General features: G+C 38.0%; 1 long non-coding RNA gene across 2 annotated transcripts; it reads right to left on the bottom strand.

Moving 5' to 3' along the window:
- Positions 1 to 601: 601 nt before the first annotated feature.
- LOC134297649 (uncharacterized) lies at positions 602 to 12027 on the bottom strand. Of its 2 annotated transcripts, none has more exons than XR_010004465.1 (2): positions 11974 to 12027; positions 602 to 1373 (listed from the first exon to the last, which is right to left on the bottom strand). It is a non-coding gene; the product is annotated as an uncharacterized LOC134297649 (long non-coding RNA). The 2 variants fall into 2 exon arrangements; XR_010004464.1 differs by having other exon boundaries at positions 11894 to 11993.

The raw sequence follows: 12027 nt of genomic DNA, 5'->3' as shown, positions 1-12027 counted from the left end.
TTATATTATACAACTATATTTCAATATTATTAGTAATATTGCATGTAATATAAATATACAATTATAATAATGAATTATAATTATTATTTCATTGTATTACAACATAATATTATTATTAATATTAATATTATATATATTCATGTGTGTGCGTATGCGCGTGTGTTTATTTAATTATTCATTTCAAACATTTATATCCTGTCCTTCTCACCCCCGAGGGGGGACTCAGGGTGGAAAGTGGTTTTTTTCCTGTTTAATTGTGCAGTACTTATTTTGAAAGTAGTTGTCATACTCCAAAAACTTTATTTTTGTGACTGATACAAACTAGGTTGAATTGGTTGAGGCTTTACAAGATATTCATTGAAAAACTATAGCAAAATGTGCTGCAGGATGTCCCACAACATTTTTTTAAATTTAATAAACCTTTTCCATGTTTCCATACTTTTATGATAGGCCCAATTACGAAATTAGGAAATGTCCCAGGAATGAAAATTGTGTTACATGGTGATTTTTTTTTTGTTCAAATGTTTCTCAGCTTGGGAAGAAATAATTGTGAACATCTTATTTCTGATTTGCTTTTTATAGAAAAGCTCCACATTGCAGATTCCATTGGGCATAAGAAGATGTAAGTCTTGGGAACAATTGTATCACAGTTTTGATATGCTGTACATTGACTGCCAAGGAAGTATACAATAATTCATTTTGAAAAGCATTGTCAAGCTACCTGTAATGGTTTCTGCTTTCATCAGCTCCGCTTTGTATGTCCTCACAAGACTGTCTAATTTTTGATTGAAGTACCTCTTGTGAGCACTTTCTGGCCTCTAGAAAAGAACTATAAATTCAGTTTCCTCAACAATGACAGCTTTTTTTTATCTAGAGATGCTTAGGGACCCTATCCCAATGTGTGGCAGAATGACAAGTGTTTGTATACTGCTGTTGATACCTCTGCCCCACACTTGGTTTATCCAAGATACAGCAGGCTATGGTGTGCTTCACAGTATGTTTCTCAGCCTAGAAATATTTTGTGTGTGTGACTCTTCATTGCAGTCATTTCTTCGCTCTTTAAATATCAATCGAAAAAGAAAAATTCAGGCAATGCTGTGTGAAGGGTGAAGGAATCTTATGGGGGAAGACTGCTTTCTTTTCTTCTCTGCCTTTGTTTTCACTTCAAAAGTCTTTTGTAGACTGCAGGTAATCAATGTATTGCCAGTTCTCCAGAGATGTTAACTAGCTAGTCAATCAGTAGACATAAATCTGCACGTCCAGGAAGCAGGATCCCTGTTTTAAAATTCAGACCATTCTCTTCAGGCTGGCCTTTTATCTGGTGGTTGTTTCTTGTTTGACAGTGGCCATTCCCTTTGCTGCCAACAGTGCTTCTGTGGTTCAACAAAAGAAATAAAACAGGCACAGAGATGAAAATGTTGGGACTGCAAAAAGAATGACTAATATGCAGAGAAATTCACATTTCTCACAATGCACAAGACTTGGCAGAACTATCCAAGGAAGATGAGAAGATTGCCAGGGGACAATCGGGTCTGCACATCCACATCCTTATTTTATTTTTTTAATCAGGTATGTTACAAATTCACACATTTGTATGACAGATTTCGTATGTCATTATTTTATTTATTTATTTATTTATTTATATACAGTATTTATTTTCCGCCCTTCTCACCCCAAAGGGGACTCAGGTCGGATCAAATTATATACATATAGGGCAAACATTCAATGCCCATAAACACATCGAACCAAGACAGAGACAGACAGACGCAGAGACAATTTAACCTCCTGAGGGGATGTTCGATTCTGGCCACAGGGGGGAGCAGCTGCTTCATCATCCACTCTGACGGCACTTCCTCATTCCAATGTCGTAAATTAGTTAAACTTGCCTCCCCACTTTTTTTATAAGTGGTTCTTATTTCCTACTTGATAGATGCAACTATCTTTTGGGTTGCTAGGTCAGCAACGAGCAGGGGCTATTTTTTATTTTTAATTGACGGGTGCTCACCCCGCCACAGGCTGGCCTCGAACTCATGACCTCATGGTCAGAGTGATTTATTGCAGCAGGCTGCTCTCCAGCCTGTGCCACAGCCCGGCCCCAGCAGAGATGCCACAAGCCCAGGGTGCATCAAGGTAAAGATAAAGGTTTTCCCCTGATATGAAGTCTAGTTATGTCCGACTCTGGGGGTTGGTGCTCATCTCCATTTCTAAGCTGAAGAGCCAGCGTTGCCCATAGACACCTCCAAGATCATGTGGCCAGCATGACTGTATGGAGCACCGTTACCTTCCAGCCAGAGTAATACCTATTGATCTACTCACATTTACATGTTTTTGAACTTTTAGGTTGGCAGGAGCTGGGGCTAACAGCAGGAGTTCACCCCGCTCTCCAAATCTGAACCACCAACATTTCAGTCAGCATGTTCACCAGCTTAGTGGTTTAATCTGCTGCACCATCGGGGGCTGCAAGGGTGCCTCTATGATATGAAATTAATGGAATTTTGCATCACTTGATGCCTCATTTCTATGGAATCATGAAAGTTACAATTTAGTATAACTTTCATCACCACTATTCGGCAGAGAAATCTAACAACTTGGTAAAATTAGAACTTCCATGATTCCATAGCATTGAGCCATAGAAGTTCAACTGCATTGCTTCTAGTGACTAACTTCCTTCAAGCCTTTGGTTTCAATTTGATAAGGTTCTTTGCAAATGATATTCAGAAATCACGGAAATGCCTAGGACATGGGCTATATGGGGTTTTATGTCATAAGTTTCATACGTAGTCATGCTCGACCTTCCACCCACTACCACAGTTGCTTCAAAAATAGAATGATTCTGATGTTAGACAGGCCATGTGGGGGTGAACTCCTCTCAGGCACCTTTGCAGAAATAAAGCTGCTGGATGTTGGCCAAACAGCTGTTTATTTGGGGGAGGGTCCATTTTGTTGTGAAAAATTGTGTTTGCTCCTCAAAATTGTGAATTACTTCGACATCTTTGGGAAAAGAATAGTGTGGCTCAGGGGCTGAAAATGAGGCAGTTGCCATCCCAAATAAGAATCCACCCCAAGATAGAATTGTCCTCCAGTCCCCAGATTTTTAGGTCGGAACAATTGTCAGTCTCTTCCTGTCTACAGTGCTAGAAATTTTGCAACCGAAGAAAAATTGAATGGAAGAACAGAATTCTTATCAAGGAAGTCCTCATTTTGCCTCACTGTAGCCACTGCTCTTTTATGCTTCATCAAGGATGTAAAAATCTCAGTATAGCTTCCTAACCCCAAGTATCAGCCCACATGTAATCTGAGGTATACTACTATAGGATCAAATGTAATGTACAACTGAAGAACTCAAAGTAACTAAAGTGACTAATTTTCTCAGACTTGAGCTCCACATAACTGGGGTAGCAAGCTCAGGAGCTCGCTTCCTGCTTCAAGGAAAAGCATAATATTTCAGTCTTTTAATTTTAATTGGACTTCATTTTAATTAAGATGATAATGAATTATGCTTTCATTTTTAATCTTACCTAAACAGTGTGCAGCCCTCTCCTTGCTTCATCAGACGAAACATGGTTTTTTTTCATCCAAAGGCATGAAATAAAAACACGTTAACATTTCCCGTAAGGCACTCAAGCAATAATCCTTATCCCAGTCACTTTCCCACTGACTTTAATGAGGCCACTTTGGAACTCTGGTGGTTTTGAGAGCTATAGCCGAAATCGTATTTCCTTGTGCTTTTTAATTAATCCTCATGAGATAGAACAGGACAGAAGGGAAACTGTCCTGGCAGCCATTCCAGTGAGGTAGTAAGCATATTGGATTACCATACCTCAGACATTCATTTCCATACAAACCCATTCATGTTTGACAGATGTTCGTGAAAGCATGGAGAGGCCATTTTGTAGCTTTGATGACAGATCAAGGCTTTTATAATTAGCTGTAATTGGCAAGCTGGGTGACACAGCATTCCCTGGGATGGACTAAGAACTTATGTGCACCTCATTAGGAAAATCAGAGCTGCTTGGTGGCATTTAATGGGCAATGAAGAGTAATAATCAATACAACAAGACTCTTATATGTCCCTTTCTCTTGCAGTCTAGTTCTTCAAAAAGTTTCAAGGACTTCAAGACCAATATGTCAAAGAACACCTCCTAACTGTAGTGCCTTAAAAGTTTAGTTTCAAGTCAGTGCATATTTAAGAGCCTTTGTGTGTTGAGAATTTAAAAGTTTTAAAAAGGTAACCAACCAGCAGTGGAAACATGCATTTCCACCTCCATTCTGGCAATCCCTATTCTTATGTAAGCAAACACAGAGTAGAAGGGTATTTATGGAGCCACTAACTCTAGATAATTCTTACAAATGAGCCCAGCAGCTTAGTACATCTGCTTTGGAGGGTTGGGAAACTCTCTGGAGCAGGTTTCACTGTGCTGAGAGCAAAAAATACTGCCACAAGTTTGTCCTCCTACTTTCATTCATTCATTTGACTCTATATTCATATAAAAGCTATTAGTTCTTCTAGGAGCTTAAATATATAGTTTGTTTATTAAAGTATTATATTTAGTAGTACAGTTTGATTATCCTGTATACAAAATGCTTAGGACCACATTTTAGAATCCCCATATTTGCATATATATACATGCAAATATGTATATATATGCTGGGGCCTCTGGTGGCACAGTGTGTTAAAGCACTGAGCTGCTGAACTTGCGGACCAAAAGGTCCCAGGTTCAAATCCCGAGAGCGGAATGAGCACCCGCTGTTAGCCCCAGCTCCTGCCAACCTAGCAGTTCGAAAACATGCAAAATGTGAGTAGATCAATAGGTACCACTCCGGCGGGAAGGTAACGGTGCTCCATGCAGTCATGCTGGCCACATGACCTTAGAGGTGTCTATGGACAACACTGGCTCTTCGGCTTAGAAATGGAGATGAGCACCAACCCCCAGAGTCGGTCACGACTAGACTTAACGTCAGGGGAAAACCTTTACGTTAACCTATACATAATGAGCTCTCTTGGATATTGGCCCCAGTATACATATGAAATTCATTTACATTTCATATATTGCACACTTAATACACATAATATGAAAGTAATTTTACACAATATTTTAAATAATTTTATGACAGAAACAGAGTTTGTCTTGAATCACCAGAAAGCAAAAGTATCACTATTTCTGCGACCCATGTGAACAATTTTTGACTTTTGTCTATTTTGGATTTTGGAATTCTAGTTAAGAGATGCTCAATCTGTAAGCAGTTTAAATATCTTAAATAATTAGGTTTACTTGGAAAGTCTTTTAATATTTTCTCTTTATTTTATATCCTGCCTTGGCACAAACCAAAGGTGGCTTACAATACGAATTAAGACAGAACATAGCTAAAAAGCCAATGCATTTTTGTTCTGAAGAGTAATTGGAAAACAATAAAAAAGCTATTAAAGATAAGTCTAGATAAGTCTGAGACTGCAATTCTGTGTGGCAGATATATCTATGATATATGATCAGTCTTCTGATCAAAAGACCCTCCCCCCTTCCCCAATCTTTAAAAGCAAGTCAGCTGCACCAACTGAAGAAGTTCTGCTGTTGTGGCAAGTAAGGTACTGAAGGGTGATACATCCAGCTCCCTCCCACCCATTGGTGATGATGTGATAAATCACAGAGGTGATCCCTACAGGGTCCTCTCACAATCACTCATTTGTAGGGTCCTTTCACAACAATAATGTGATAACAATATATTTGAATGGCCAGATTTATAAGGTTGTTAATCTAGATTACAAGTCAGTAAATATTGAACTGGGCCAAATAAAACAAAATCACCTCGCTATTGTGGCTAACAATCCACATAATGTGCAGCTGAAAGTTAAGAATGCAACACCCATCCATAACATGCCCTTCCATATTCATAAACTCATTCAAATTAAACAATATTTGTTTGCTTGTGGGAAGAGACCAGAGAGGAGATCCGATTAGCTCCATGGGAGGGATTCCACAGCTGGGAGCAGCCACTGGGAAGGCTCACTCCTATGCTGTCACCAAACATTCTAGCAAAGGGATGTCGTGATTGAGACAAAATATCCCCCAAGACATTTTGTAAGGAGGAAGTCCTGATGGCGCTTCATCATAGAGAATGGAGCAACAGCACCCCCATGACTAAATCCGAGATTAATCTCAACCTCCAAGGCACCAAAAAAAACTGGACTTCAAGACAACATACCTCCTTCTGTCTGTCTGTTCTGTTCTGTCCTGTTTGTCCAAACGGTATTGATTGTTTGCTGTGTATGTGTATTGTGATCTGCCCTGAGTCCCCTTGGGGAGATAGGGCAGAATATAAATAAAGTGATATTATTATTATTATTATTATTATTATTATTATTATTATTATTATTATCACAAAAATTAGGCAGGCTTATAAGAGGAGATACCGTCTTTCAGTCTGGACTCAAGCTATATGAAACAACATATTGAGACAGCATTATATTTGAAATAACAGGATGCTCAAATCTAGCATTGATTTAGTTTTGACAATTTATAGAGAACAGGCAAAAGTTGAAAACACACAAAACAACATCACAGTAAGACAGGTAGAAAGCTCTTGTGTATTTGCAACTTGCACCTTGCTTATCCACTATTGCAACCTCATTGTTTTTCATTTGATGTTTTAATTATGTGTTGTGTTTTTTCACCTATCGTGTATATTTTATTATTGGTTTTTGTTTTTGTCCTTTGATGTTTTATATTTTATCATTGCTTGTATTTTGATTTCGCTGTAAGCCGCCCCGAGTCCCCTTCGGGGGAGATGGAGGCGGGATATAAATAAATTATTATTATTATTATTATTATTATTATTATTATTATTATTATTATTATTATTTTGAATCTGTCAGTCCCTTCATCGTGCCCATAGAAAATCTTTGTAGTCCATGATTTAGTTTGTAAAAGAATGGCAGGTGGTTTTCATTATACATAAAACAGCTCTTTAAAACTGGTTTAGTGTGTGGTTTTAATTGTGCAGAAAATAGCAGGATATAGCAACTTTTGTGCAGAAAAAAGAGCAGAAAATATTTCCTGCACCAAAATGCAGAGGTAAATTTTGCACAGAATAATTTTCAATGACAGTATTTCCTCAATTAAAAATGCTATTTTGTGCACATCAAATAATATTTATCTGCAGAATATTGTTTTCTGTGCAGAAAATGCTGTTTTCTGAAGAGAATATGATGTTTAAAGTGTGCAAATATTCTCTTATAGTGGGAATAAAATTATTAAAATCATTCATTTCTTCCTTCAAGCAAATATATCTGTACATGATAATAACTCATTTTCAGAAGAGAGGGGAGAATAAAGAAAATAGTATAGGAGACATTCCAAAACTAATTAAGTACTCATACCCAAACACACACTAAAACAAATGTGTAAAAAGCACACATTGTAAAGAACTGTGGCAGGGAAGAATCCTTTTGATCCCACCGCTGCCACCAATTGTAAAGAGGTGAGGTAGAGGAATCCTTTCTGATCCCACCACACACGCAGTTACCACCAATATAAAGATGTCTTATGGATGATGATTTTAATTATATTATTATATGTTTTAACTATCTTCTTCTTCACTGCCACCAATGGAGGAGATGTCAGGCAGATGGCGCTTGTTGTTTTTATGCTTTCTTTGTTTATTTTACTTCAGATGTTGATGTTGCTTAACTTAGTATAGGAGTATGACAGAGACTTAGATGGAATAAATTCAAAACAAGTTTATTGCATGTACAGAGCTTGATGGTTTCTTATAACTTGTTAAAGGCACTTAGCTTAATGGTTACAAATAGATATGAGGTGTTCAAACTTTCAAAATACTTCTTTCTCCAAACTAAACTAGAACCTGATCCTCCTAGATCCACTGGGATTAACTTTCCCTAATCCCCAGCCTCTATAACTAACCCTAAACAAGTCTCCTAACTTGCTTAGTCTGGCCTAATAGAGGTCTGTCCCTCCTGGTTTCCTTCAGTCTTGAAACCAGACTGCTCCCTGTGATTTAAAATCACAGACTGTCTAAAATAAATCACTTTATTTTAGATCTGACTCAAATTCTTTTATTTGAGCCACCCTGATCCTCCACATGAGAATCAGTCTCTTCCCTGCGACTAGAAATCACAGACTGAAACTGGGTTTTAAAACATTTCCCCTTTTCCTTTCCAAATGGCGGTTGGCTCCGCCCCCGTTGTCATGACTACCTGTCCTTCAAAGCTGAGCTGGCTACCTCTTGGTATTAGCAGCTCTAATACTCACAATTTTAAATTAACCAAACCTGACTGTTTAAACAAATCAAATAAACATGTCATCATTAAACAAAATAAAATCATACACTTCTTTACACACACACATTTTAAAAAAATGTGTAAAAGGCCTGTACATTAAAAAGAGGACATATGGAAATGCAAAAACATTGTGTAGGTAAAGTAAAAAAGTAAGTGTCAAATGCGAAACTCCAATAGGACAAGAATACTGGTGGATTCTGAGAAATACAATGAAATGGGAAGCAACAAATATTCACATCCTTAGTATGTGCATATCCTCTAAGTTTTGTAGTTTTTTTAGCATTGTGAACCCATTGCTACTCTAAATGTTTTGAAATTCACAGTTTAATTCACTTAAACCATACACAAGTAGGAAATAGTACAAGGGAGGAGCATGGAATTCATATCTTTAGTATAGATATTTTTGCTCCAAATATCGTGCAAAATTTAGCAACATTCCAGTACCACTTGAACTGAATGGCAGGCTATTCCTGTGTCTTTTGCTCATTAGTGGGGATATAGTTATAATTTTACCTGCAGGTACTTAAATCAGAAGTATCAAGAGAGCCTGCAAAAATCACATATTTAGGATAGAGCTCAGATATGAAAACAAATCTAATTTGTATCCACTTGAGCCTCCTCGCACCTTTTCCGAATATAGAGCAAGTGGGAAAGATTAATGCTGCCAAGACATCTGAGAAGTAATCACGCAACTGTTTTTTAACTCATTATGAAGATTTCATACCTGTGATTAAAGCAGAAATGTTAGATGACTTATTCCCCCAACAGGTATATTCCTGCATAGTTTGCTAGTTAAAGTTAAATGTGAAGACAATTTGGCTGTCTTTTGTTAATAAGCATTGCTCTCAGGCAACTTTAGATAATCTGTTTTCTCTTAGGAACCAAATATTCAATGTTTCCTGGGAAGGAAAAAAGGGCTTCCTAATTAAAAAAATTCAATCTAAATTGACTTCAGATTAGAAAAGGTTCCCTCTAAAGTTTTTTTTTCTGTGTCAGGAACAACTGCAGAAACTGCAAGTCATCTCTGTGGTAAGAGAATTGGCAGTCTGTAAGGATATTGTCCAGGGGATGCCTGGATATTTGATGCTTTACCAGCTTCTGTCAACCTAGCAATTCGAAAACATGCAAATGTGAGTAGATCAATAGGCGGGAAAGTAACAGCGCTACATGCAGTCATGCCAGCCACATGACCTTTGAGGTGTCTATGGACAATGTCAGCTCTTCAGCTTAGCAATGGAGATGAGCACCAACCCACAGAGTCGGTCATGACTGGACATAACGTCAGGGGAAACCTTTACCTTCACTACCATACTATGGGAGGCTTCTCTCATAAGGAGCTAGAGCTGGCAGACGGGAGCTCACCCCATTAGAACTAATGACTTTTCAGTCAACAGTCCTGCTGGCACAAGGGATTAACCCATTGTGCCACTGAAGGTTACTTCCAGTATTCATGGGGAATACATCTCGGATTTTGTGTGGGCATATGAAACTGCAAATAATAGCACATTCTATTGAAATGAAGGACTTCTAGCTCAGGGATATTGCAGAGCCATGTTGGGGGACTTAGAAAATGCCTAAAGAGGAAATATTTTGTTGTAGGTGGATAAATGAAACCATGGGTACCAATCCTGCAGATGAGGGGTTGAATTGTTTTTTGTATAATTGCAAGATTGATGTCAGTGGATTGTTATGGCATTAAGTCAGACTTACACTATTGTGACTCACTCTCTTGAATGTTACAGAGGTCAGAATTCTTTATTGATTGCACAATAGTCAAAGTCTCCTAACCCATATTTTCTATAACATTGAAGAGGGGGGCACAACAGAGACACAACCACTATTTTCTTCTAACTGGATGTATTATGTGATCATTATCTTCAGTGACTTCCTAAGAATTCTTAGATGTACCTGCAGTTCCTTATTACAACATGTCCAGTTTCAAGAGTATAGCTGGATGTGCCTCCATGGATCCCCCTCCCCATAGATGTAGCTATGGAGACATGGTTATGTGCCATATAGACACCTCATAAGGAGGGATTCCAGCCTGTAATTTTTTTTAAAAAAAATTATACTGTCCATTATCCTGATACATATAAAATTGATTTGATTGCTAGTTTCCATTTTTACATTTATTTAAAAGAAAGCTAGTTTTCTATCTTTCTGAAAACAACAAAAACTAATCTCCTTTTAGGAAAATAAATCATTTTTAAAAAGAAATGCTGGGACACTAAATTACAAAAATAAGTTCACAATGTGTACAGAGAAATATCAGATATATTTAGTCTATATTTAGTCAGGTCCAACATCCACAGTGGTATGTCTCTCTCTGTCAGCTATGGGTGACATGAATGGGAGATTTCTCAAGCACTTTCATCCTGCTTTTGGGCTTCCAATTAGAAACTGATTGGCTATTCTGTTTACCTAAGCCTTTGACTCATTTTTAGTTTTGAGAAACACCACAGTGACTAAACTGCATAGACCTTTGACTCTTCTTAGTTTTGAGTAGCATCACATGGGGAAAAAAAAATAAAGTTATACTTATTAAATTTTAAAGCATGTATAAAGAAAACAAAGAAGGAACCAAAAAGAAAAAGTAAGTCAAAAAGCACATATAATACCTAAGTAACTACAAAACTAAAATGTTGTGCACATGCCCAGAGCCGGCCCTAGGTATTTTTCAAGTGTAGGCAAACAGAAATTTGGCGCACCCCCTAAAACCAATCACTGAAAAATAAAAGTGTTGGATGAGCGAAAATGTTTGATAATAAGGAGGGATTAAGGAAAAGCCTATTAAACATCAAACTACATTAAGATTTTACAAATTAAGCACTAAAACATCATGTTTTACAACAAATCAACAGAAAAAGCAGTTCAATACCTTGCAGAGGCAGGCCGCAGGAGACAGGAGTTGCCTCGATGGCACCCCCAACAAGATGGCACCACAGGCAACTGCCTAGTTGGCCTGGTGGTTGAACCGCCTCTGCACATGCCAATAATTTTTGTGATATAAGAACATAGGGAATTGAGAATTATGACTGAGAATAGAACTACCCTTCTTAGTGAGATAAGTGAGGTGCTTACTAGACATTTTGTTCTCCAATACTGATTATCCCCAGTAATTATGATATTCAGAGTTATCATCCCAATACAACTGGGGCTCAGAATCTGATCCCAGGTTTTCTGTTTATCCCAGATTATCTGACAGTGCGGACTCATGTAATCCAGTTTAAAGCGGAAAACCTGGAATCAGATCCTGACAGGGTATCCTGAGCCAACCTCAGTGAAGAGACACTGACCCAATAGCCAGCTATGCTGGAGCCAGTTCAACATAGCTGATCATGGGCTGGATTCCCACTGTTTATGTTTCCCCAAATCCAACCCTAGAAAAGGCAGAGTAAAAGGATACATACCTGAGGCTCTGCATCTCTACTTCCTAGTCCCTCAACATGTGATTGACAAGGGAGCTAGGGAGGAACAACTGGTGTTACAGCTTCCACAAGTCAAAGTACCCATGTATGGCTTAAAAGACATATATTGTATGCACTGTAGGTAAAGCTAAGCAGAATGCAGCTGCTAGTAAGAGGGTAGGCAACTTACACAGCTGCTGGATGTATCTTTCAGCCTTCAAAATATGCTGCCTGCAAATAATGTCCCCCACCTCTGTCTTGCTGTATTACCTTGTTAGATAGGTTTTGTCCTCCACGCCCATTTTCACTATCACAAGAAACCTG

This window comes from Anolis carolinensis, chromosome 3 (genome assembly GCF_035594765.1).
Source record: "Anolis carolinensis isolate JA03-04 chromosome 3, rAnoCar3.1.pri, whole genome shotgun sequence".
Taxonomy (NCBI): Eukaryota; Metazoa; Chordata; class Lepidosauria; order Squamata; family Dactyloidae; genus Anolis; species Anolis carolinensis.
The sequence above is the reverse complement of the archived record's forward strand: the minus strand, read 5'-3'. Positions and strand labels throughout refer to the sequence as shown.